The 26,405-nt window shown below is 37.3% G+C and overlaps 1 long non-coding RNA gene across 1 annotated transcript in view; it reads right to left on the reverse strand.

Annotated features, from left to right (window-relative positions):
- Nucleotides 1–574: 574 nt before the first annotated feature.
- The window catches only part of LOC150084151 (uncharacterized), a 43,969-nt gene continuing 18,138 nt past the window's right edge, over nt 575–26,405 (reverse strand). Inside the window, exons 2-3 of the long non-coding RNA XR_016547096.1 lie at nt 17,747–18,012; nt 575–854 (exon numbers count right to left, since the gene is read on the reverse strand). This is a non-coding gene — a long non-coding RNA (uncharacterized LOC150084151). The remainder of the gene's footprint in view (nt 855–17,746; nt 18,013–26,405) is intronic.

A 26,405-nucleotide genomic window follows, 5' to 3' on the forward strand; every position in this document is an offset into this window, starting at 1 on the left:
TGCTGGAAAGGCCTTCATCCTGCAGTGGATTGAAAATGGCTGATGATGATGATTCTTACTTAAAGGGGTTAGTGACTGTGTTAAACAACAAAGCAACTAAGGCTATGCAGCATCAGTATATAGTGTCTGTAAATTGCATGTATTCTGTGATCGGTTTACATGTTTGCCAGATAAAAAACCTGAGTTCATGGGAGGAAAACCGTGCAACTCTCACATGAGACCAACTAACTTGATTAAGTTGTGAAAAAAACAAAAATTCCTAGGGTCATTGGCAGGATTCGAACCGGGGCATTTTTCACCTGATGTAGGGAGGAACGTGATTATATTCACTGCACTACCAGCTGCAGAACTTACATGTCATAAAAATCACTCATTTAGATATGAATTCAATAGGTGCTCAGAATTTTCCTCGATTACTTAAGTTCACTACAAATCTTGAACTTGCTATCATGTACAAACACATCTTGAACACAGTAATGAAAAAAAAAAAAATGCACAAGACTCTAAAACAGATCTTTATTTTAAAAATATGCAAAAAGACTATCAAAAGAGATCTTTAATATCCTTTGTCCTTTAATTTTTATTAACCGTCCTACCTATAGCAGCTTCAATCTTTTAGCTACCCACCCAGGAATATTATTTGGGTTGCTCCAGGCAAGATGGGGATTGAAAAACACAACAGCAGTAAGACATCCAATAATAATTAAATCTATCAAGAGTTCAAGTAGAGGGAGATAAAGCATCAGAAAGAATGCATGGGTAGAATGGACCATAACGTCAAATAATGTGCCAAGGAATATTTCTAACGGAAATAAGCGACCACTCTTCCATTCCAGAGAACTCCAGTCGATTACCTGTGAAAAAAAAAAAAAAAAAAAAAAAGACAAAACAGTTATTTAAAAAAAAAGTAATCTTAAGGAGAGAGGATGAGAGTTGGTATTGCAACAAATATTATTTAACTTGAAAGCATATACTACTAAATTTGTAATAAAATACCTTACATTACGAATCCACTATTCAAAACATCTGCTCTGTGTTTTTAGGCGAGTTCATTATATACATTCAGTGATCACTGAATTATGTCCACCCCATCCATTAAGCACTGTGCCATATAGCTCACAGTATAAAATGCTAACAGCTTCATATGCTAGAACAGTGGTAATTTGCATCTGATAGTCAGTGATAAAGTAGCAATTATGAGATGTATAGAGATATCAGTTTCAAAAAGGCAAGACTTTGGGAGCTTGTGCGTTGGTTTTCCATATCAGAAATGGCAGGTCCTGTTGGTTGCTCACTGCCCACTGTGGTTAATGTGCACAAAGGATGGTGTCAAATGGGTCAAATCACCTCCTGCCAACAGTGTTCTGTTGGCAGGAGGTGATTATATGGGCACAATGGCAGGTCACTGCACTGACATCTCAATACAATATAGGGAATGCAAGAACAGTATCCAAATGATGATGCACTGCACACTCAGATATATGGGATTCCACAGCAGATAGGCTATGAGACACTCTCTCCTAAACACTGATTATCGTCAACAGCAAATGCTGTGGTGTCACGATCAACATGCCGGTTGGGCATTGGAGGACTGGAAACAAGTGTACTGGTCAGTTGAGTCCAAATAACTGGTGTGACAAAGCAATGGACAACTGTGTGGTGCAAGCCACAAGTCCATGGAACTATCATGTATAGTGCCTAATCCAAGTGGGTGGCAATTGTTGCTTAATAATGGGCATGGTTTGCTGGCAAGACCTAGCCCCTGCTGAAGACCATGTGCACTCTGCCATGCAGCTTTTTTCCAGACAGAAACGGAAATATGTGTCATTGGACTCACACTGCGCACAAGTGGTTCAAGGAATGCGGTGAAGGTATAACCTATCTTGATTGACCTCCAACTTCGCCTGACCTCAATCCAACATCCCACAGGTGTTGAAAACCTGTGGGATGTTTCGGAACAGGAAGTGAGGTGTATGGACAAACCGTCATCTATTCTGACACTGGAAAGCCTTTCAGGCAGCATGGTTATTATTATTAGCCATATGGTACAAGGAAGCCTCAGTTGCAGATACCTATGGACGTCTTCAGACATCTAGTGGAGTCAATGCCTAGGCAAATAGCAGCTGTTATCTGTGCAAACAGTGGTCCACATGGTATTAAGTAGGTGGTCATAATTCAGTAACAATTCAATGTATATAAATAAACTGACAAAAAGTAACATTTTGGTGTGAACCGAGAACATTTCATTTTTGCACATCTGCTAAATTGTCCATTCATTCTCCCAACCAACTCATGGCAACAAACAAAATATCCAGTTTCATTTACAATATATGGAATATGGATAGCTCATTGATATGTATGGGTGACAAAAAAAAGCCTTACTAATCCTTAGATTTCTATTGTCTGATTTTAATGAAATTTGGAAAGGCCCAACAAATTGTTCAGAAAGAGCCAAATAGAAAATTTTATGAAAATCCATTCACTGAGAGTCAAGTTATTGCATATACAGACAGATGAACCGGCATCATTAAAAGATAACAGGTCTTTATGCACAAACCAAAAACATTTCGTCTATGCACATTCACCATACTGACCATTCATTCTTACAATCAGTGTATGGCAACAAACTTTCAAAGAAATAACAGAAAAAGGGACTCACATCTGGTGAGTATGGGCTTGGCAAACCCAGGGTCCTGAGCTGGATATCATCATTCTTCTCTTTCTTGGTGATTCCTTTCTACTTCTGACTCTCTCTCTCTCTCATGGTAACTCGGGGAATTTTTTTTTTTTTTTTTGGCTGGTGCAGTATAAGCCTCAGGCTTCCTTGCACCATATAGCTAATAATAATAATAATAATAATAATAATAAAGAAATAATAGATGGGTTTCTATTAGCCTGATTTTAACAAAATTTTGGAGTGCCTGACAAGCTGTTCTGAAAGACTGAAATATAAAATTTCATGAAAATCCATCCACTGGGAGTTGAGTTATTATGAGAGGGAGGATGGCCAGTAAATGAAATATGAATTGCTGAATTTCTACTGTTCGATTTTAATTAAATTCTGGATGACCTGACAGACCTTTCTAAAAGAGCCCAAATATAAAATTTCATGAAAATCTATCTACTAAGAGCTGATTATTACATACATATTGATGGATATGGTGAAGACAACAGGCACTTTACACACATATATACAGTTGGTCGTCGACTTACGACCGACTTCTGTTCTGACTGACAGGTCGTAAGTCGATCTGGTCGTATGTCAGCTATATATTTATTAACAGTATTGTTTAACCTTTCTAATCTTTTCATCATCTTTATAATTTATTTTTATAATCTTTTAAATTTTTATCATCTTTTATTTTTCATTTTAAAGACAGTAATGTTTTCATCTTTTACTTAGCGATACTGTACATACCTTCGTTTCTACGCCTAGGCTATCTCTCTCTCTCTCTGAGGTTAAATTCAAACGGTCTCTACATTTTATGCATATTTCAGTAGAATTTTAATTAATACACCACGCGCAACAGATGCTTGAAAGCGACTGGGTGTATGTGATAGTGCGACTGAGTGTATGTGCCTGGTGCTGTCTTCAGGCCTCCCGTCATCGATGTGCCTCCTCACCTGGGTTATGGGTGTCTTCAGTAGTGACTTTCTGATTTATTATTATTATTATTTTTTTGTGGTCGTAAGTGCGGCCGGTCGTAAGTCGCATAGGTTGTAAGTCGACGACCAAGTGTATTAGCAACTAACAACATAGCAATGACTAAAATCAGGGCTCAGAATAGACTAGAGTGCAGTGAAACGCTGTTCCAGTTTGTCATATGTATTAACAATGTCACATACATAGTTATTTATTAAAAATAAGATATTTTATTAACAAGCATTCCAGTTTAAAATTTTCCATTCTGACTTGACTTGTTTTTTTATTTTATTTTATTTTTTAATCAGAGAAGATTTTTCATCATGCAAAATACACAAATTAGCTTCAGAACATGTTTCTGTAAACACTTCACTGGTCTGCTGCTGGATGGTTCCAACAAGGTCCATGGGCAAGCCCAAATTTCCTTCCAGAAAAATAGGAATTTCAATTCTGTAGGGACCATAACAACTCCTGGCAGAAGTTTTGTTGCATTAGACGAACATACAAGAGTTGTTTTACCTACACATCCAGACCTGCTGGAAAATACATGATCCAGATCTGCTGGAAAACCTATCCCACCATTACAGAAGAGTGCAAGAAATACAATGGGGAACCTGAGAATTAACTGTCATACATTATAACCGTGTGTGTGGACAAAATCTTGGATTTATCTGTGGTCCTTGTCCATGGATATATGCCCATTTCAAATACACTGGAATATTGGGTATGCAATATTTAATCTTAATCTAAGAATATAATTTATTGAATATCTTTTTATTATTGTGGTTTGTATTTGGTAATTATGAATTTATAACAAATAATATTAAAATCCAGCTAGTGAATGACATACCAAAGTGCACCAATACCAAACCAAGATCATCATAATATGTGATGATCAAACTTTTTATTTTATATTATTTAACTAGTACTACCAAACCAAAATGAAACAAAAATAATGAACATTAGTATGTGTTAAGAATTCTTAAATAAGGAACAATAAATTTTTTAATACTCTCTACGACCTCCCTAGAAAGGGTGTAGAAATAGGGCAGTGATTCCCAATCTTTTTGACCCCTGGAGCCCTTTTTAGAATCAATTTCTATGGAGGAGCCCCTTAGGCTTACCCTATGTTTTCAAGGTAATGGTATTAAGAGTAGTGTTATAGGGGGGGAGGGAAGAGGGGATAGATAATAAGGGAGTGTAAAGTAAAGAGATATTTAAACAATTGTACAATGTCCATGCAATAAAATTATATTTTACAGTAAGACTAAATTAAGACATAACATAAAATAACGTATAAATATTTAATGAGACACCTGTGGTTGTATTTATTTTGCATAGTTTTCTTATTTCAGGTTCAATTGATGATAATTGCAGGCGAATGTCTGGTTCTGCATTTAAGCGACTTCAGTATTTTGTTTTGGTTTAGAATGTGATTTTTTGTTATTTTGTTCAGAATGTGATTTCTAGTTTTCTAATTCTTTAATTTCATTGAATTTTTAGCTATTTTATTTTCCTGGAGCGGCCGTGGAGCCCCTGGGAAGTGTATGCGGAGCCCTTACGGCTCAGCAGAGCACAGGTTGGGAACCACTGAAATAGGGCATTAAAAATATTTTTATGCAGCTAGGAGTGCATTTTTCAATGTGTGTATTTGACCTCACAGTATGTAGCAGGGTACCTGAGCCAATTGGATAAAACTACCTGGAGTTAACCCTCCCTGGAGCTAATCCTGAGCATATTTTGGGAAATACAAATGCATTGCAACTCTATAAAAATAGTGCATTGAAGAATTAAGAATGAACAAAATAAGCTAGTAACATTTCTTTCAATGCCAGTTGGCTTTGGAAAAACAGTTTTACTAATTCAATTAATTTTTCATATGCTTTAGTTTCCAAGATTTTTATTAATTTGACTAATTATTCCCAAGGTTTTGCTTTTCATAGAGACATGTACAGTCCAATAAACTGCACTACAAACTTTTGATATATTTTTAAATTGAATTTAAACTATGTATTAGCCGCAGGTTGTTTATCGGAACCACATAGCTTTGTTTACATTTGCTAAGTCCAGGGAATAATCAAGTTAAAAAAAAAATGAAAAAGGAGGGAAAAAATACAAATAAAATAAAGGTGTTACTAATTTAATGCCTGTGCACATATGGAGGGATTTATTCATTGGAATTTATTAATATTTCCAATCTTTCATCTACTGCAAGGATAAATATTTTAGTGAAATTCTTTTAATTTATAGGATGACCTGTCCTGCAATTTTGATAAGCAATAATTCAGTTACAAATCAAAATGATTTTCAGTTTACAAAAAAAAAAAAAAATCTCAGCCTATATCTGCCCTTGGGGTTTGGTGGGAGGATTACAATTCCATGATTTTCCTAGGACACCAGTTGCTGGTAGGTAGTTTAGTGCTGCTCCTGTTTAGATCACAATATGTAGTACACTTTTTATACATTTAAAAAAAAAAAGACTTCAAATTAGTGTTCTGAGCATCATCACCATTTGAGGAATTTCTGGTCTTTCTCTGCAGGGCCATAAATGAATATTTTATTCATGGCTCAAATTCTAAAAATGCACTCGTCTGCTGGATGGAAGAAATCCCTAATCCTGTTGCCACTAGCAAAAGTTGAATATAATGAATGATTAAAACAGTTAAAATGAAAATTTCACAGTAGCTTATTTAGACTATAAAGCATCATACACCATCAGGCATCTCTTATACTTCATAACTGTTTTGCCATCATTGCATCACCCGGGTACCTACCCACCCACCGAAGAAGGGCCAAATAGCCCTGAAACGGAGCTGTCTGGGTGGTGGTGGTGGTATCCATCTGAGAATAAGTAACATTAGTCTTCTCCTCAGGTGAAGCGTTACTTATTCGAAGTAGTGCATTATCATGGCAACTCGTGAAGGTATTCACAATATGAGATATAACTTAAAACGATGCTGCTTTGCTAATATTCTGTTAATTCAGATTTGGCTATGTATTATTGATGCTTTCGCACTATACTTATACATAGTCTAGACTTTTCCATAGCTTGAGGCTTACGCCCTAAATGCTTTATAGTCTAAATATCATTATAATTTTTATATTATAATTTAATTAAATTTATTTAAACAAAAGTTCATTTCTGATATTTAGACATAGGTGTGAAAATTCCTAGTCATGCTCCTGCTCAAATGTCAGAGCAATGGTATGACATTTAGCATCTTTTACCAAGAAAATGCTCCATGTCACACACCACTGCAGCTCTGTGACACTTGGCACTGGCTTGGTGAAAGTTCCTCAGTGTATGGGAAGAAGAAGAAGGCTTTCACCATAAACAGGTGTATGTATTTAGAAAGGGGCCTGCACGTGCTTCCAATTAGGTGCTGTTTGAAAGGTATTAGAGATTCCATCCAAACATGCCCCACACAATTCACTTTATGTAGTGGGGGTTTGAGAGCCTCAAAGAGTGCATGTCATACTTATGTGTTCACATAGTGCAGTTACTGTCTGACCTACTTATCTGTGTCATTCAGCATGTATGCACTAGAATAGATGGAAGTTTGTTCCAACTATCAACTACCTGCTGGCTAAAGGCAAATTTCCACACATCTATTTTACAATTGTCTTTCTTCAATTTGAATTTATGCCCCTCAGGTGAGTAATCTGAGCAAGAGGAAGAATCCCATCAGTACTGGGCTTGCTAAAACCATTCAGAGCCTTATACACTTCAATTAGATCACATCACAGGTGCCTAGTCTCCAGACATTGCAATTTGCAGGACTTAAGCTTTTCTTGGTAATAGCAATGCTTTGTTCCACTCCCCAATCTCATTACCCTTTTCTGTACTTGTTCCAGCAGCTCTACATCCTTCCTAAAATGAGGCCTCCAGAACTGTAGGCAGTACTCAAGGTGTGGCCTGACTATTGCCTTATACAAGGGAACAATCACCTCCTTATTCCTGCTAGCAAAATTCCATTCTTGTATATCATTGACAAGAAACCATGAGCTACTCTTGCAGCCAGTCTGCACTGCTCAGAAAACCTCATATCTGGCTGCACAATTATCCCCAGTTCCTTTCATTTTCCACTACCCTAAATGTAGTACCACCCAGTTGATACCAGGGTTACTGCTACCCATATGCAGTACTTTGCATTTGTCAATGTTAAACTTCATTTGCCACCTCTCAGTCCATCTGCTCAACTTTCATGGATCCTGTTACAATAGTGTACTATCATTAACAACCCTGTCAATCTTTGTATCGTCTGCTGATTATGCATGAATTTGGATTATATTTTTCACACTAATATACATAAAAAATGAACTTTGAGAAATTAAAAACATTTTAAGATAATTTGTAATATTAATAATCCGGTTCCCACTATAAAGCAGATCACCCTCAAGCCTAAAAGTAATGCTTGTTTGTTTGTTTGTTTGTTTCGGGATTTATTGGGCGCATCGGCAACTATGACCATAGTGCGCCATACATATGATAATTATGCATGCTATTTCTTTTCACTTACAGAAAATGGAAAAAGAAATCAGAAAATAATTTTTTTTCCCTAACTAAAGGAGGTGATATACTTTAATCATCTTCAGAAAGTTATATATGCTTGAGACATTTGTTTCATTGTTTAAAAGTGAGGTAAGTGTAAGATCTTTTGTCGTGGCTGAAGTGCAAAGAATCTGGCGTTCTCTTGTATATTTTGTGCATTCGACCAGAATGTGTTTCACTGAGAGCAGTGTATTACAGTGATGACATTGAGGGGGTATTTCTCCTCTTAAAAGATAACCATGAGTGATATTTGTGTGCCCTATTCGCAGTCGAGCCAATATTACCTCTTGATGTCGGATTGAATTAAAGCTGGAAGGCCATCGCTCAAGGTTTGGCTTGATACTTCGAAGTTTATTATTAGGTTGATTTTCCCATGATAACTGCCATTGGCACATGCATTTTTCCTGGATTATTGGTCGATAGTCTTGATGAGGCACTTTCCATTTTTTCTCGGGTGGTAGGTGAGCTGATTTGGCAGCATTGTCCGCTAGTTCGTTTCCAGGAATTCCAATATGTCCTGGGACCCAGCAGAAATGTATGTTTTTTCCAAGTTCTGATAAGCTATGTAAAGAGCTGACTATTCTTTTCACGACTGGGTGGGTGATGTTCATGGTGTTTTTTAGTGCTTGGAGTGCACTTAAAGAATCTGTGAAAATTATACTGTTGTTAATATCAGAGGACTCGATATGGTTCAGTGCAACCTGAATTGCTATTAGTTCGGCGGAAAATATACCGAACTCAGGTGATAACTACTGATAAGCTAATGTGATGTTTGGAAAAACTGCGGCGATTCCAACGTGGACATCATTCTTTGATCCATCCGTATGTACTATGGAAAAGCTGGGAAACTGGTCTACTACTGCATGGTATAGTTGCGAGAAGTTTTCTCTATGCAAAGTAGATTTATTCCATTCATGCAGATGTAAGTCACATGAGGGTGGAATGATATTCCAAGGAGCAAGAGAGGATGGGAGGCTATGTGCCACATTGTCTAAGGTTAGATTTAGTTCTTCTAAGAGGTGTTCTATTCTCATACCCAAAGGACGATTAGCATTAGGGCGGTTTTGGTATAACCTACTGTGCTGTGATGTGAAAAGTATAGGCCAGTTCGGGTGTTCTGGCATAGATCTAATTTTATAGGCATAACGTAGTATCAGTTGTTGTCGCCTGATTGAGAGAGGTGGTTCGTGTGCTTCAGCATATAAGCTATGTATTGGTGACGTGCGATATGCCCCTAAAGCAACGCGTATTCCACTATGATGGATAGGGTCAAGCCAGCGAAGGGCACTAGGTCTTGCTGAACTATAGACTGGTGCTCCGTAGTCAAGTTTCGATCTTATTAATGCTCTATATAACCGTAATAAAGTAAGGCGATCAGCTCCCCATTTGGTTGCAGAGAGAACCCGGATGATATTTAGTTTTTGTTGACATGATGTTCTTAGTCTTTTGATGTGCTCAACGAAAGTGAGTTTATGGTCTAAAGTGATTCCTAAGAACCGTATGCTGGGATGAACTGTTATTTGTTGGCGATTCAGTTGTAGCTCCGGATTGGGATGGAGTTTGCGTTGGCGGCAAAAATGGATGCAAAACGTTTTTTCTGGACAAAGTTGAAATCCATTAGTCTGAGCCCATGAACTGATCTTATTTATTGCCACTTGCAACTGTCTCTCAATAGTATTCATATTTTTAGCATGACACCAAATACTAAGATCGTCTACAAACAGTGCTTTATCAACAGTGTCTGGAATTTGTCCGGCAATGGAGTTTATTGCAATTATAAAAAGTGAAGCACTGAGTACAGAGCCTTGAGGAACTCCTCTTCTTGGGAAAATACTTGGGACAGTGAGGTTTTGAATCGAACCTGGAATGTACGCTTGCATAGGAAATTCTGTATGAAAATCGGGAGGTGACCCCGAAGTCCATGACGATGTAATTCACGGAGTATTCCATACTTCCACGTGGAATCATAGGCCTTACTGATGTCAAAGCAGACTAACACATGGTGTTCCGATCTGAGGAATGCATTACGGATGGAATTCTCTAGTCTGACTAGTATATCTAGTGTAGATCTGTTTTGTCGGACACCGTATTGTGCAGAATGTAGCAGATTGAGATTTTCAAGGTACCAGATCAGTCGATGGTTCACCATCTTTTCGAGAATTTTGCAAATGCAACTGGTCAAGGCGATTGGTCTATAATGAGTGGGATTTGTAGGGTCTTTACCTGGTTTAGGGAAGGCAAGGACCGTAGCGTGATGCCATTGATTAGGAAATTTATCTTCCAGGAAGAGTCTGTTGAATAGATGAAGAAGTAACTGTAATGATTCGGTACTTAGTTCCTGAATCATGGAATAGTGAATGTTATCTGGTCCTACAGCACTGCGTCTAGATGTTGACAAAGCTCTATGTAATTCGTGAATGGTAAAAGGTAAATTATATTGTTCATCTCCTTTTGAAGAGAAGTTTAACTTATGTTTTTCTAAACTTGTTTTTAATCTTCTGAAGGTCGGTGTATAACTTTCTATTGCTGATGTTTTTGCAAAGGTTTCACCTAGTATATTGGCAATTCCAGCAGGATCATTTACATTCTGCCCTCTCCATTCCATGATGGGTAGGGGTATCGGTTTATATTTGCCACTCATTTTTCTGATTGCTTTCCAAATTTTATGTGTAGGCATTGCTTGATTAATAGTCGAAGTGAAGCGGATCCAAGCAGCCTTTTTATTGCAGCGTCTAACATATCTCGCTCTTGCTCTAGCATGCTTATATTGAATGAGATTGGTTGTAGTTGGACTCCGGCGAAAAGAATTCCAAGCTTTACTTTGCATTTTTTTAGCCACAAGGCATTCATCGCTCCACCAGGTTTTTGGATGAATCGGTAATTTTGATGAGGATTTCGGTACGGTTTGTTCTGCTGCATGTAATATCATTTTGGTGACATAGTCAACTGCTTCGTCAGTTGTGGAATTTTGGATTATTTCGGGATCAAGCTTGGTTAATTTTTTATAGGACTGCCAATCTGCTTTATCAGTAAGCCAGTGCGGAATTTTAGTAGGATGATGAGGGGGCTTATTAAGTAATTCAATTATTATGGGGAAATGATCGCTATGTAGCGGATCGTTGTTTACCGTCCACTTTAGAATAGGATATAAGGTTGCAGAACAGATAGACAAATCTATTGCAGTGCTTGTTCCTGAAGGAAGGTGAACGTATGTAGGTGAACCGTCATTTAGAAGAAGGAGGTTGTTATTGTCAAGACACTGTTCAATTAGTTTTCCTCTTTGGTCGATGCTGTTGTTACCCCAAAGAGTGTGATGACCATTTAAGTCTCCCAGAATGAGGAAAGGTGTTGGGAGTTGAGCTATAAGATTGTTGAGATCATTTTGCTGGAAGGTATAGCTTGGTGGAATGTATAAGGAGCAGATTGTCATATGGATGTCAGCAGCTATACGGACTGCTATTGCCTCGAGGGGAGTGTTCAGTGAGACCTGTTTGGTAGGAATATGTGGGTTTGTTAAAATAGCTACGCCACCATGTGCGATATTCTGATTGGTTCTGTCTTTTCTAATAATGTTATAATGAGACAGTTTTGGTGTATTTTGGGGTTTTAAATAAGTTTCTTGAAGGCAGATACATATTGGTGAGTATTTACAGGAAAGATCGTATAGGTCATCGATATTGGCGCGGAATCCACGACAGTTCCATTGTATTATTCTGTTCATTGTTTATCTCTTATTAGACTTTCTGAGCGTTTTCGGGTTGTTGATGTTTTCTGTTTTTCACTTTTGTTTTTATCTTTTTTTGGGAAGGAAGGCCTTTCGGTGTCCATATCTTCTTCAACAAAGATTTGAAGAATAGGGTCATCTGCTGATTTTTCTTTAGTGTCCATTTGTTGTTGGTGACTAGAAGTTAGGATATGTTTTTCTTTAAATCCTTCGTCCGGAGTGTGTATGTTTTCTTGTGGTATGGTAATTGGTGTATTGACTGCTTGGGTTTGAGTTGCACTGTACAAAGATTTTACGTAATTTGAGAAAGACTGCTTTGGAGGTACTGTTATTTCAGTTTGCGATCCGGTTGATTGGAATTTTTTGGTGGCTTGGGCATACGTAGGTCTGTCTGAATGAATTGGTGGTGAGATGATTCTTTTTGCTTCTTGGTAAGAAACATTATGCTCAGTTTTATATTTTTGGATAAGTTTCTCACTTTTCCAGCGCTCGCATATTCTGGCATAAGCGGGATGATCCTTTTTGCAATTTGGACATACTGATTGAGGAGCATTACAGTTTTCGCAATCGTGTTCGGTTGAACCACACTTTGCGCAAGTAGGGGTTCCCCGGCAAGCTGTTTGGGAATGTCCATACTTCTGGCATCGGAAACACCGTAGCGGGTTTGGGACGTATGGTCTCACATTACATACCAGATATCCGGCCTTAATGGATGATGGACGATTCGGTGTGTTAAAGGTCAAGATCAGATTGCGGGTAGGGATCAGATTACCATCTTTTCTCGTGGAGATTCTCTTGACATGAATAACTCCTTGTTCTTTCAGTTCTTCTAGCATTTCTTCTTCAGTTACATCTAGTAAGTCCCAGTTTGAGATCACTCCTTTAGAGGTGTTTAGTGATCTGTGGGGTGTTACAGTTACTGGGAGACCTGCAAAGAAATTTGTTTTCAGAAGTCGCTCAGAATGTTTGGTATTAGATGTCTCAATGAGAATATCTCCTGATCTGAGTCTTTTTACGGATTTCGGAGATCCTGCTTTACTTTCCAATTCCTTTTGAATTCTAAAGGGAGAGAGTTTGCCAACTGCATTCTCACCAGTTGAATGGATGATTAGATAGGTTGGAATTGGATATGTCTCTGGCTCAGTTTTTTGGCGCTTTGCCGTTCCTGCTGTGGAACTGTCTTTCTTTTTTGATATCTGGGTTGCGTCTGGCAGCCCAGATAAGTCTGAGTTTGATTTACTCATGGTATGCTCTTTTTGGCCCCGGGAGATTGTCTTTTTCTCCCAGGTTACCAGCCCCGCCACGTGGAGGCAAGAGCGGTGCCGCCTAGTGACCCAAGCGAAGAAAAGGGTTAGTAATAACTAAAAATAAAAAGAGGGATTAAAGAAAGGTGGCTTTCCTTTCTAGGTTATAGTATTTGAATATATCTATTTAATTATAATCTTCAGGAGTTATCGGACTTTCGAAACTCAGGAGAAACGTATTTACAATTAAGCGTACTAGATAATCACTCTGGAAAGGCGCTGTGGTCACTAATATCGCTTGGCACTCGGGGCCTAAAAGTAATGCAGTTCCAAAAACATGGCTTTGAGAGATATGGATAACTGAGCTACACATAGAATAAATGTGATTCATCAGATTAGGCAACCCATTTCCAGTCATACACCATCCAATAGCTCCATTCTGCATCAGCAAACATGTTAACAGGAACGTTAACTGAACGGATAAATTTATTCTGAGGCAGTTAATCATGTAAATTTCTTTTTAGCAGAGAACATTCCTTTTCTTGGCAATTGTAACTAAAATGCGAGGAAGGTCAGATTTGGCTAGTCTTTTAGCCATCAGGCTGACTGTATTAATGGAATATTTTTGTCAAATGCCACTTGTGTAAAAACAAAACAGCAAACTAAGATTTTGAAGAATACAAAGTTGTGGAAAGTGTAGTAGTAGTAGTGGCATGTGATGCAAGAAAGCAAGTGTATAAGCTTATGCAGTACCACCCAAAAAAAAAAAAAAAAAAAAATTATAAAACAATTCCCTCTAAATGTTTGTTCAGTTCCTCATTAAATTTATTTAACCTATCAATTTCCACAACAGATGGAAGTTTGTTCCAGCAATTAACCACCCGCTGGATAAAGTCAAATTTCCGCACATCTATTCTACATCTGTCTTTCCTCAATTTGAATTTATGCCCTCTCAGGTGATTATTCTGAGCAAGAGGAAGAATCCCATCAGCACTGAGCATGCTCAAACCATTCAAGGCTTTATACACCTCAATCAGATCACCTTGCAGGTGCCTAGTTTCCAGCCAATGCAATTTGCAGAACATAAGCCTCTCTTGGTAAGAGGATCCCTTCATTCCCCTCACCAATCTTGTTGCCCTTTTCTGTACACGCTCAAACAAATCTACATCCTTCCTAAAATGAGGCCTCCAGACCTGTATGCAGTATTCAAGGCGTGGCCTGACCATTGCCTTATACAGAGGGACAATCACCTCCTTTTCCCTGCTAGCAAAATTCCTGTATATTATTGACAAAACCCCTTGATCTGCCCTGGCAGCCTGTCCGCATTGCTCAGAAAACTTCATATCTGATGGCACAATTACTCCCAGGTCTTTTTCATTTTCTACCACCTTAAGTGTAGTACCATACAGTTGGTACGTTTCTCTGGGGTTACTTCTACCCATATGCAGTACTTTGCATTTGTCAATGTTAAACTTCAGTTGCCAACTTGTCAGCCCATCTGCCCAAATTTTCTAGATCCTGTTGCAGTAGCACACTGCCATTACTGTTGTTAACAACCCTGCCAACCTTTGCATCATCTGCAAACTCCGACACTAAGCCTGATATACCTTCATCAATATCATTGATAAATATACAAAACAACAGTGGACCCAACACCGAAACCTGTGGGACTTCACTAATAACATTAGTCCACGAAGAGCAGCACCCATTGATTGCCACCCGTCTTCTCCCACTCAACCATCCTTTTATCCATTGTAGCAACTTACCCTTAATACCATTCTGCTCTAATTTGTACAGTAGTCTTCCATGTGCAACAGTGTCAAAAGCTTTCCTGAAATCCAAATATGTGATATCAAAATTATTTTTTGCATCCAGTTCCTTTGTAACCACTGTGTCTGAATTATTGCTGCAGTCTTGTCTAGATGATCCTGCAATGCATTTTTAACCAGTGACTCCATTATTTTACCCGGAACAGAAGTTAAACTAACTAGTTAAACTAAACTAACTCGATACCCCCTTTGTGAATTGGGGATACATTTGCACATCTCCAGTCCATGGGGACCTCCCCTGAATCCAAGTATGTTCTCATAATTATGGATAAGGGTTTGCTTACTTCCTTTGCCGCCTCCTTTAATATAACTGGATAGATTCCATCCACCCCAGGTGCCTTTCTTATGTTTAACTTCAACAATTTCTCCTTCACTTTTTTTATTACAAAATCATTAAGCACCCTGTTACAATTTGATAACCTTCTAGCATTTTCCGCCCTTAATAACTCCTCATGTGTGAATGTAGATGCAAAATACTCATTCACTTTGTTTGCTATCTGAGCAGGATCATCAACAGTTGAACCATCAATATCAAGTGGACCAATCAGATTTATCACCTTCCTTTTAGAGTTTATATAAGTAAAGAAATCCTTGCTGTTTTTCTTAGCATCCTTTGCCAAAGATTTCTCGTAATCTGCCTTCGTCTGCCTAACCTATTTTGTGACTTGATTACAGACTAGCTTATACCTGCCATAGGCTTCCGTGTCGCCTGATAATTTATATGTATCCAACGCATTTTTCTTCTCTGCCATGAGTCTCAGTTCATTTGACAACCATTTAGGCCTAAATCTTGAACAATATTTCTTAATAGGTATGAAACTTTTAGTAGCATCCACGATTAATTCCTTGAATGCTTCCCACTTAGAATTTGCTGTTGGTAACATCATCAGTTGATCCCACTGTACAGAATTCAGAAACTGTCTGAGACCACTGTAGTCACCTTTACGGAACAAAAACCCTTTCCTTTACCTCTGATGGTAATTATATCTTTAAGGAAATCCTACATCAGTACACTGTGATTACTGCCACCTAGTGGTTCCTTTATCTGCAAATTCTTAATACACGAATGATCACTGCTGATAACCAGATGAAGAGTATTACTTTCTCTGGTTGCCTCTCGAACATACTGCTGCAGAAAACAATCATCCAATAAATCCACAAAAGTCTTACTAGTGTGTGAGTGACCAACCCACAAATTCCAGTAAATATCTGGGAAGTTAAAACCCCCCATTATAAGACATTCTGATTTACTAGCCCACTATTTCTCTGTACAATTTTTCATTGTACTCATTTGAGTCATTAGGTGTATAACACACTCCTACTCTTATTTTTGCTTTCGCAGTGCATATATCACACTAAACTGACTCAACAGTGCACTGTTCATCTGTATCAACTGGATGCACTTTTGATTTTATATTTTTCTTAATTAACAGTATAACACCTTCTCCCTTCCTATCCTGTCTATCCTTTCTGTACACACTGTACTTCCCAAATTCCAATTCTGCATTCCTTATATCTGTGTGACACCACGTCTCTGCTATCCCAACAATATCCGCCTTTGATGTCTTGACCAACATTTCAAATTCATCAAATTTATTTACTATACTTCTAGCATTGGTATACATGCAAGTATACATGTAGGAGTGCAAGTAATCCAGAGAGCAGACGACTGTGATTATGGCAAGAACCTCTATATGAAGAAGGAATGAGAAGCACGGATGAATGTCTTATCGAGCAATTTCATAACTCAGAACTCATTTCTGAACTCAGTCTATTTCTAATTACACTGGTACTACAATCAAGGTAATGAAAATGAGCTTTTGTCAATAATATACAGAAACTTTGCTAGTAGGAAGAAGGAGCTGATTATCCCATTGTACAAAGCAATGGTTAGGCCACAGTACTGCATACAGGTCTGGCAACCTCATTTGAGGAAGGATGTAGATCTGCTGGAACAGGTGCAGAGAAGAGCAATGAGACTGGTGAAGGGAACAAAAGGGTGGTATTACCAAGAAAGGATTCAGTTCTGCAACTGCAGCATCTGGAGACTAGGCACTTGTAAGGTGATCTGATTGAGGTATTTAAGACTTTCAATAGTTTGAGCAAGCTCAAATGCTGATGGCAACCTTCCATCAGTTCCAACCTTCCATGAATGGAACAAAGGGTTGCTCTTATGAAGAAAGGCTTAAGTTTTGCAAATTACAGTGTCTGGAGACTAGGCACTTGTGAGGTGATCTGATTGAGGTGTATAAAGCCTTGACTGGTTTGAGCATGCTCAATGCTGATGTGATTTTTCCTCTTGCTCAGAATAATCGCCTGAGTGGGCATAAATTCAAATTGAGGAAAGACAGTTGTAGGATAGATGTGTGGAAGTTTGCCTTTAGCCAGCGAGTGGTTGATTTCTGGAACAAACTTCCATCTGTTGTTGTAGAAGTTGATAGCTTAAACAGATTCAAGGCAGAACTAGACAAACATTTGGAGTGAGTGAATTGGGTGAAATGAGAAGGGTGTGTTTTTTTTGGCTGATGCTGTATAAGCCTGCTTTCTTGCATCATGTGCCTTTGCTAATGCTAATGCTAAATTTTCTGTAATTCTTTTTGAAAAATTTTTTTCTGAAAAATTTGAATCAGAATATATTATAACTGATATCATAATTAACATTGCAAATTAAACTTTATGCTTAATTACATAATATTTAATAAGTTTATATAAATATATGGGGCTTAAAATGAAAAGCAAAAGTGAAAAACTTACCTGTTTGGCAAAAGGATGAATATCCCACTGGAAAAGGAAAAAACTGTGCTGTATGGAATGCAATATAGCTACCATTTGAAACCTGCGTAGAACACAGAATGATGTTACCAGCACAGTGATCATGTCAAAGATAAAATAGTATTTAATTTTAACAAGGTCTTTGCGGGGAAGCTTCCTCCACCCAGTTAGAACAAGGAAATGACCAATGGAGTGATAACTCTCCAGAATGAAGAAAACTGAATAAAGGAAATTCATGTTGGGAAATCCTGAGAGAGAAAAAAAAAAAAATTCTTGAATGGTAACAGGTTACAATTTAGATAATCAATTTACTGCAACACTAAAATTTGCCTTCCATCATTCCAAGTGGAAGGTACACCACAACATATTTTTTTACCCAATCCAAGCCGTCATATAAAGTCCAATATTATTTGTGTTCCTTTACCTTACAATTTTTTTTTTTTTTTTTTTACAATTTTGCCTTTCTCCGAATTTCAACTAGTGCAAGGCCCAATGCTGTATCAACTGTTTGCTATGTAAGCAAGTAAGGGGAGAAAAATACATGGTAGCCTAGAAAAATGGACTGTAAATGAAATGGAACTAACTTTTCATTTGCTTATCATTTTTTGGACCACCCTGTATACTGCTTTAATAAAAGTACACTTGAACTCCATTAGTCCAGTAACTTTGGGATATGATCTCTGCTGGATTACAGGAGTCTCCAAACTATGGAATGTACTATGGATGAAATAAACCAGCCTCTAAATAAAGTTTTTTTCTCTATGCATGTTTTTTCTTTCATTTTTTATCTTCAAGAAAATAAACAAATACCTTATATAAGTATTACGCACATATGTATCATATGCTACTCTATGAAAAGTGTTCTGATACAATCACACCTGGAAAAACAAGAGTTTTAAATAAATAAATTAGAAAGGTGTATGCCCACCTTTGGTTGCCCAACAGCACAAATTTGTTGAACATTTTAAATAGTTCCTTGCAGAAGGCAGCAAGAGTTCCTCCCTATTTGACTTTCAGTGCATTAATTAGTTCAACTATAGAAGAGGGACATGACTGTTGTACCCTGATCTGTACATTCTAGTTCATTCAATAAGTGTTTGACTGGATTCAGTTAGATGGTAGTCAAACAGTTCATCTGGGCCAGCAAGGTGGATTTTTCAACTTTGTTTTCCTCACACCATGTTTTTACACTGCTTGCTGTGTAGAGGGTGGAGCATTACTGTGCTGGAATATGGAGGGTCCTTTTTCCAGACAATTATGTATGACTTGGTACTGGCGGTTTTTATCACTAAAATCAGCAATCCAAATAACAAGGAACAACCCCACACCATGACTCTGCCATTGCCGAACTTATCTTGGGCATTCTTCATACCTTCACATGTGACTTGTTGCTCCACAGACCTGTTTCCTCTTTTCCACAGTCTAAGAACAATACACTAGCATCATCTTCAATGCAAGTGATGTCTGGGGTTTAATATGGGGCTTGTGAGCATTAATTGTGCAGCTCCCTGTAGGTTATGGATACACTTATAAACACTACTGTGGACATCTGGAGCACCAATACAGTAAAAGCTTTATTATCTGGAGATTAGAGTTCAGGTTATCTAGATTTTCCAGTAATCTGAGCACGTGATAATTCTAGGGGAAACCAATGGATAACAATAGCAAAACTAAAATTTTGGATATATATTATATTAGTAGACCATGTCTAAAAGACATCTGTTGGCTAAAGCCTCCAAGTATGAAGAAGTTTACTTATGCATGGGTTAATACACACACATCATTTATACCACCAAGGTAGTTTTAATGCATGGTTTTAATTATATTTCATATTGTGAATACCTTCACGATGAGTTGCCGAGTTACAAACAGTTGATGGTATTGCACTACCTTGAATAAGTAATGGTTCACCTATGTTACTTATACTTGGCAGATACCACCACCCAGACAGCTTTGAAATGGTGCTGTCTGGGTGGTGGTGGTGGTGGTATCCCCCGAGAATAAGTAACGATAGTCTTTTCCATAGGTGAAGAGTTACTTATTCAAGGTAGTTCAATACCATGGCTGCTCATTGTGAAGGTATTCACAATATGAGATATAATTAAAACTATGCATTAAAACTACCTTGGTAGTATAAATGTTGTATGTGCATTAACCCATGCATAAGTAAATTCCTTCAATGTAAACCATTTTGTGACTAACAAAAATTATGTACACAGAACAATCAAAGCAAGTAAAATTTAATCTTATTTTATTAAACAAGAACTAATTATTGCATAATATGTTAAAATCAATTCAAATTAAACAATCATTAATCAATCTCTTGTCATATTTATGCTTTTTTCATACTATTATTCTTGTTGGGTTAAACTTCAGGAGATAAAATGCAAATAACAATATTCCGTTCTAATAATCCAGCTGACAAAAATACAATGGCAAGCTTTTTATATAGGAGGGGCCACTGAGTGGTAAGCAGAGGTGCACCGACCAGGGGTGCAAAGGGTGCATCGCATAGGGCTGTGAATATTTAGGGGTGCTGATGCTAAAGGCCATTAAATTACATAATTCTTATATTACAAATCTCAACAAAAAATTATAAAAAGCAAGGAAAATTGATTTTACATAATAACATATAGGTAATGAAATTGTTATCATTAATATAGTTTACTATAAGTATATATTTTTCTTTGTTGTGATAAACATTGAATTTCTTTTATTTTTTATGTTGATATTTCTGTAAAAAGTTTTGTTTTCTGCAATTAATGCAAGTTACTTTTTTAAATCTGTCTGTAATTTTTATTTTTGTTATTCTTTTTTGGTCTCATATTTCTGATAAATGTGGAAAGAAAAACTATTGTTTTATGTTATGCAATTATTTTCTTTCTGTAACTTTGATTAAAAGTTACAGAAAGAATATAATTATAAAATAATTATATTCTTTAAATGGAGAGAATATAATTATATAATTATAATTATATTCTCTAGAATATAATTATAAATATAATTTATAATTATATTCTAGAATATAATTATAAAACTTTAAATGGAGAGTTTATTATTTTTAATATTCCCTTTATATTTTCAATGCAGAGCTCTATATCTGTTAGAATCAAATTTTTTATAGGTTAATTTTAAAAGTGGTAAAGAATATCTACTAATTACATTTTTATTGTTCCATAAAAAAAAAATTTTAACCCATGCAGGCCGCAAATAAATAAATTTGACTCTGATAGCTGAAAAGGCATTCAATGTTTTTTTTCCAGTCATCGTATGATGGTTAAGACGACCAGACGATGCACCAGTATCGGACTGGCATCTTTGCTGAACTAATGTAAAGACATAGGTCCATAAGATGTACTATATAATATTGGTGTAAATACACCATAGTTTTCCCATAAGTTTAACTACATGTAGTAGTGTAAAGACACCATTTTATTTTATCACATATTGTGGCTACCTTCACAACGAGATACCAGATATTGCACTACTTCAAATAAACAATGTTTCTCTAATAGAGGAGATACCCACCGATGAGTGAGCCAACCACTTGTTGGCTCATTCATCACTACCGAAACGTGTTTGGGTAGTGATGCATACTGAGAATAAATAACAGTAGGCTCCTCTATTAGAGAAGCGTTGTATATTCAAAGTAGTGCAAAAACTGGTATCTCGTTGTGAAGGTAGCCACAATCTGGGATAAAATCAAATGATGCCTTTACACTACTAAATGTAGTTAAACTTATGGGGAAACTATGGTGTATTTACACCAATATTTTATAGTTAATTTCAACCCATAACATATTATGCCATGTGCATTTAGTCTTCAAAACAAGACATGTAAGTACGAATCAAACTCATCTTCATTAACTTTTCAGTGACTGACGAGAAAACAATTGATGTAAAATGCCTAAAGGGCAGCAAATTATTTCTTGCACCCAGGCGGCAAACACCCTTGATTCACCCTGGTGGTAAGTAAGTAATTTTAGTTTTGTGCATTTGCAAGTTCCCTTAATGTGATGTTTTGCATTGAATATTTTGCATTGACATTCACACATGAGGAGCTATTCAGCGAGGGGAATGCCAGAGGTGTATTCAACTCTGGCAGTAAGCTAGATAATCTTGTAATAACAGAGTAGAGTGGAGGAGAAATTGTTGAAGATAAACACAAGAAAGGCAACTGGGGTGGATGGGATCTATCCAGTTATATTAAAGGAGGCAGCAAAGGAAATAAGCAAACCCTTAGACATAATTATGAGAGCTTCCTTTGACTCAGGGGAGGTACCCATAGACTGGAGATGTGTAAATGTAACCCAAATTCACAAAGGAGGATCAAAAGCTGACACAAGTAATTATAGACCTGTGAGTTTAACTTCTGTTCCAGGAAAATTAATGGAGGCACTGGTTAAAGAAGCACTGCAGGATCATCTAGACAAGACTTCAGTTATAGCTCGGACACAGCATGGTTTTGTTAAGGGGAAGTCTTGCATGACCAATTTGATTGGATACTATGATGCAGTCACAAAAGAACTCAATGCAGGGAATAACTTTGATATTATATACTTGGATCTTAGAAAGGCTTTTGATACTGTTGCACATGGAAGACTGCTGCACAAATTGGAGCAGTGTGGCATTGGAGGCAAATTGCTGCTATGGATAAAGGGGTGGTTGAGGGGGAGAACACAGAGAGTGGTAATCAATGGACACTGCTCATCGTGGACTAATGTTATTAGTGGAGTCCCTCAGGGTTCAGTGTTGGGTCCATTATTGTTTTCTGTATTTATAAATAATATTGATGATGGTATATCAAGCTTAATGTCCAAGTTTGCAGACGATAAAAAGGATGGCAGGGTTGTCAAGGACACTACTGACACTATGCTGCTGCAACAGGATCTGGAAAAGTTGAACAGATGGGCTGAGAGGTGGCAAATGAAGTTTAACATTGACAAATGTAAAGTACTACATATGGGAAACAGCAACCCCAGAGCAACGTTTCATTCTCTACCACTGTCAGTGGTACTACACTGACAGTGGTAGAGAATGAAAAGGACCTGGGGGTAATTGTGCAGGCAGATATAAAGTTCTCTGAGCAGTGCAGACGGGCTGCAAGGGTAGCTCATGGTGTATTATCAATGATATACAGGAAATTTTCTAGCAGGGATAAGGAGGTGATTATTCCCTTGAATAAGGCAATGGTCAGGCCACACCTTGAGTACTGTATACAGGTCTGGAAGCCTCATTTCAAGAAGGATGTAGAGCTGCTGGAATGAGTACAGAGAAGGGCAACAAGATTAGTGAATGGAACAAAGGGTTGCTCTTATGAAGAAAGGCTTAAGTTTTGCAAATTACAGTGTCTGGAGACTAGGCACCGCCGAAGTGATCTGATAGAGGTGTATAAAGCCTTGAACGGTTTGAGCAGGCTCAATGCTGATGGGATTCTTCCTCTTGCTCAGAATAATCACCTGAGAGGGCATAAATTCAAATTGAGGAAAGACAGATGTAGGATAGATGTGCGGAAATTTGCCTTTAGCCAGCGGGTAGTTGGTTGGTGGAACAGACTTCAATCCCTTGTTGTGGAAGTTGATAGCCTAAATAAATTTAAGGCTCAGCTGGACAGGTATTTCAAATGAACGGAGGGGTGAAGTGGAAGTTTTTTTTTTTTTTTTTTGGCTGATGCTGCATAAGCTTGATTTCTTGCATCATATGCCTCTACTAATGCTAATGTGTGAAATTTTAGAAATGTGATAAGTCATTATACTGAATGCAATTTTCTTTTCTTATTTTTCTTTGAGTTGGCCACTGAAAGACTGAATGATATAAAACAAAAATAACTTTTACAAACATGTTTTTTTTATTATTTTATTTGGAAATATAATTAATGGATTTTTTTTAGTATTATGTGTGAAAAACAACATCCCTCAAATGACCACCATTTCCCTGCTCACAAATACAGGCTCTTTCCACAGCATTTTCAATGACCATACGCAAGGTTTCAGTCGTAAACATTGGATTTCGGCTCAAATGCTCTCCTTAAGTTCTTGAATTGTTCGAGGTTTATTTACGTAAACCCGTTCTTTCAAGTAGCCCACAAAAAGAAGTCTGGAGCCGTCAAATCAGTTGAATGCGGAGGCCAAACAAATTCAGCATTTTTGGAAATTATTCATTCATCGAAAATTTCTCGCAGGAGGTCCATCGTCGCCCTGGCAGTGTGCGCAGTAGCTCCATCCTGTTGGAACCATACCTCCTGATTATCTTCAACCACTGGGTGTAAAAAATTTTCAAGCATTGTCCTATACAAGGCCCCGTTGATTCTTTCTGGCTGACCTTCCTCATTTTCAAAGAAATAGGGGCTGATAACTCTTTCAGCCATAACACCACACCAAACAGTGCATTTTTGGGGATGCAATTGATGCTGATGCATTTAAATCAAAATGGGCCTGGTCACTCATTATCAAGTTGTTCAAAAAGTTGTTGTTATCTCTGGCTAGGTGTTGAAATCGAATGGCGTACTGCAGGCGCTGCTGATTATCTTGAGGTAGTAAAGCTTGGACCATTTGGATCTTGTATGGAAACATTTTTAAATCCAGTTTCAGAATTTTCTGAAGCGATGCCTAGTTGAGCAGAGCGACGACGGGTAGAGGCAGATGGATCCTCAAGGACACTCTGCTGTACAGCTTCCACCACTGCGTCAGTGCAGACATGTGCTTAGGACCTCTTCCTGGAAGATCGCCGACTGATCCAGTTCTTTCAAACCGGGCAATTAGGTTCCGAATCACGTTATTGCTAGGAGATACTCTTACTTTAAAATGCTGTCGGTATTTTCTCTGAGTTTCAATAATTGATCTTTCATTGGAATAGAAAACCCCATGAGTTTTACTTGTTACTGGACATCATACATAGCCATTTTAATCTTCAAGGGATCCTCTATAACCTGTAAAAAAAAAAATAAAAAAGACTGAAAATGAACAAGTTATGACTTTTTCAAACCCTTCAGTCTTTCAGTGGCCACCCTGTATATATATTAAAACAATATATATATATATTATGATTGTAGTTACTTGAAGTTTTGTTAATTTTATGCCAAAAAGGGATCTTAACATCAATGAGTAACTTTTAAGATGAGTTTTTCTAATATGGACCACAAAAAAAACTATTGTTAATTGGTGACCTGTGTTCTACAATATAAAAATGCCAGTTAAGTGCTGAATAATAATAAAGCTGTTACTGCGTGATTTTTGAGGATGTCTCTTGGTTCGCTTTCTTTCTATTTATCAGTTTTTTAGCATGTCTGATCATGCATATACAGTCTTGTTCTTCCATCTTTTTACTACACTGATTGACTTTGTAAGGTTCAAATGTATGGCTATCACATGCGGAGAGCCCCAGATATCTATACCTTAGAGTAGTCTTTTAAAGCATATATATATATATATATATATATATACACAATGGTTGTTTTTTGTTTTTTTTTAATTCTTCTATTTGTGAGTTAAGAGCCCCTGAGATTTATCAGGCTCTACCCTTTCATGGTTGGGGCTGGGGAGTTGGGGGAAGATAGTGGTTAACAAAAGGATTCTCGGTACTTCCACGAAGTTGGGACACCAGAGATTCCTGTTGATCTTGGGCAACTAAACTCTAAAAGACTGGTGTTGAGTTGCTGATGGCTTATTACCTTTGAATCTTATCAAATTGATTTATGTCCTTGTTCTCAGTGTGTTGTAAACAGGTGGCATAGGTGGTTGCTTTTATTTTATTATAGTATTTATATTTCATTGCTTACATCATATTGGAATGGCCATTAGAAGAAAGGAATCTTTTCATTCTCAAAAAGATATTCATATGGAGAGTGATGACAATGAAGAATTATTGCAGGAGTCAAAGTTAAATGAGAGTTAACAGAAGAATGTGAACAAATAGGAGGGTATTGAGCTGCTATTTATTTAATAATTTGGTGCAAAGGAGTTTGGCAGAGATACCTTTTGGTGTTCATAAGTTTCAGTTACTCTTCGTTCCAAGATCTCACTGAATTACAGGAACTATCTGACTTAGGTAAGGGTTGCATTCCGTGGAACACTACCTAAGTTGGATTTTATGTAAGTCAGGGAATTTCCCCCATGCTTGTGCAGCACTCACAATAGTGCTCGCTGAATTGATTGAATCAAAAAAGAAATGTTTGACGAACATGTAAATAGAATTATTTATTGTATTTATTCAATTTTTTATCTCATGCGCAGGAAAAATTACCAAAGCATGCAATTTAAAAAAATTTTAAATTATAAAATTACAAAAAAAAGAGAGAAATAGGCATAATGTCAGTAAGTTTTACCTCTCAAGCATCGTTGCCAGAATCTATGTCTTCAGCCGATAAGTACACCTAGGCAGAGGTTGAGGGCTGTGGAGATTTAGAAGGGGTCGGCCACTCAATCTTACGAAAGAACATATTAATGGATGACTGGACAGTGGCTTTTTTCTTTTCATTGTAGATTTCTATGTAGCAAGCAAGCATATCATTCACCCCTCTGCTAACTTTTAAGAATCGTTTGCTGTCAGGATCGATCTTCTCAAACTTCGCCATTGCCAATGCTTTGATTTGGTAGTTGTTGGCGCATTGGCTTCTGTGGCCATATTGCACCTCCCAAGGTTT

This window comes from Mastigoproctus giganteus, chromosome 6 (genome assembly GCF_048544385.1).
Source record: "Mastigoproctus giganteus isolate SK-2022 chromosome 6, ASM4854438v1, whole genome shotgun sequence".
NCBI lineage: Eukaryota > Metazoa > Arthropoda > Arachnida > Uropygi > Thelyphonidae > Mastigoproctus > Mastigoproctus giganteus.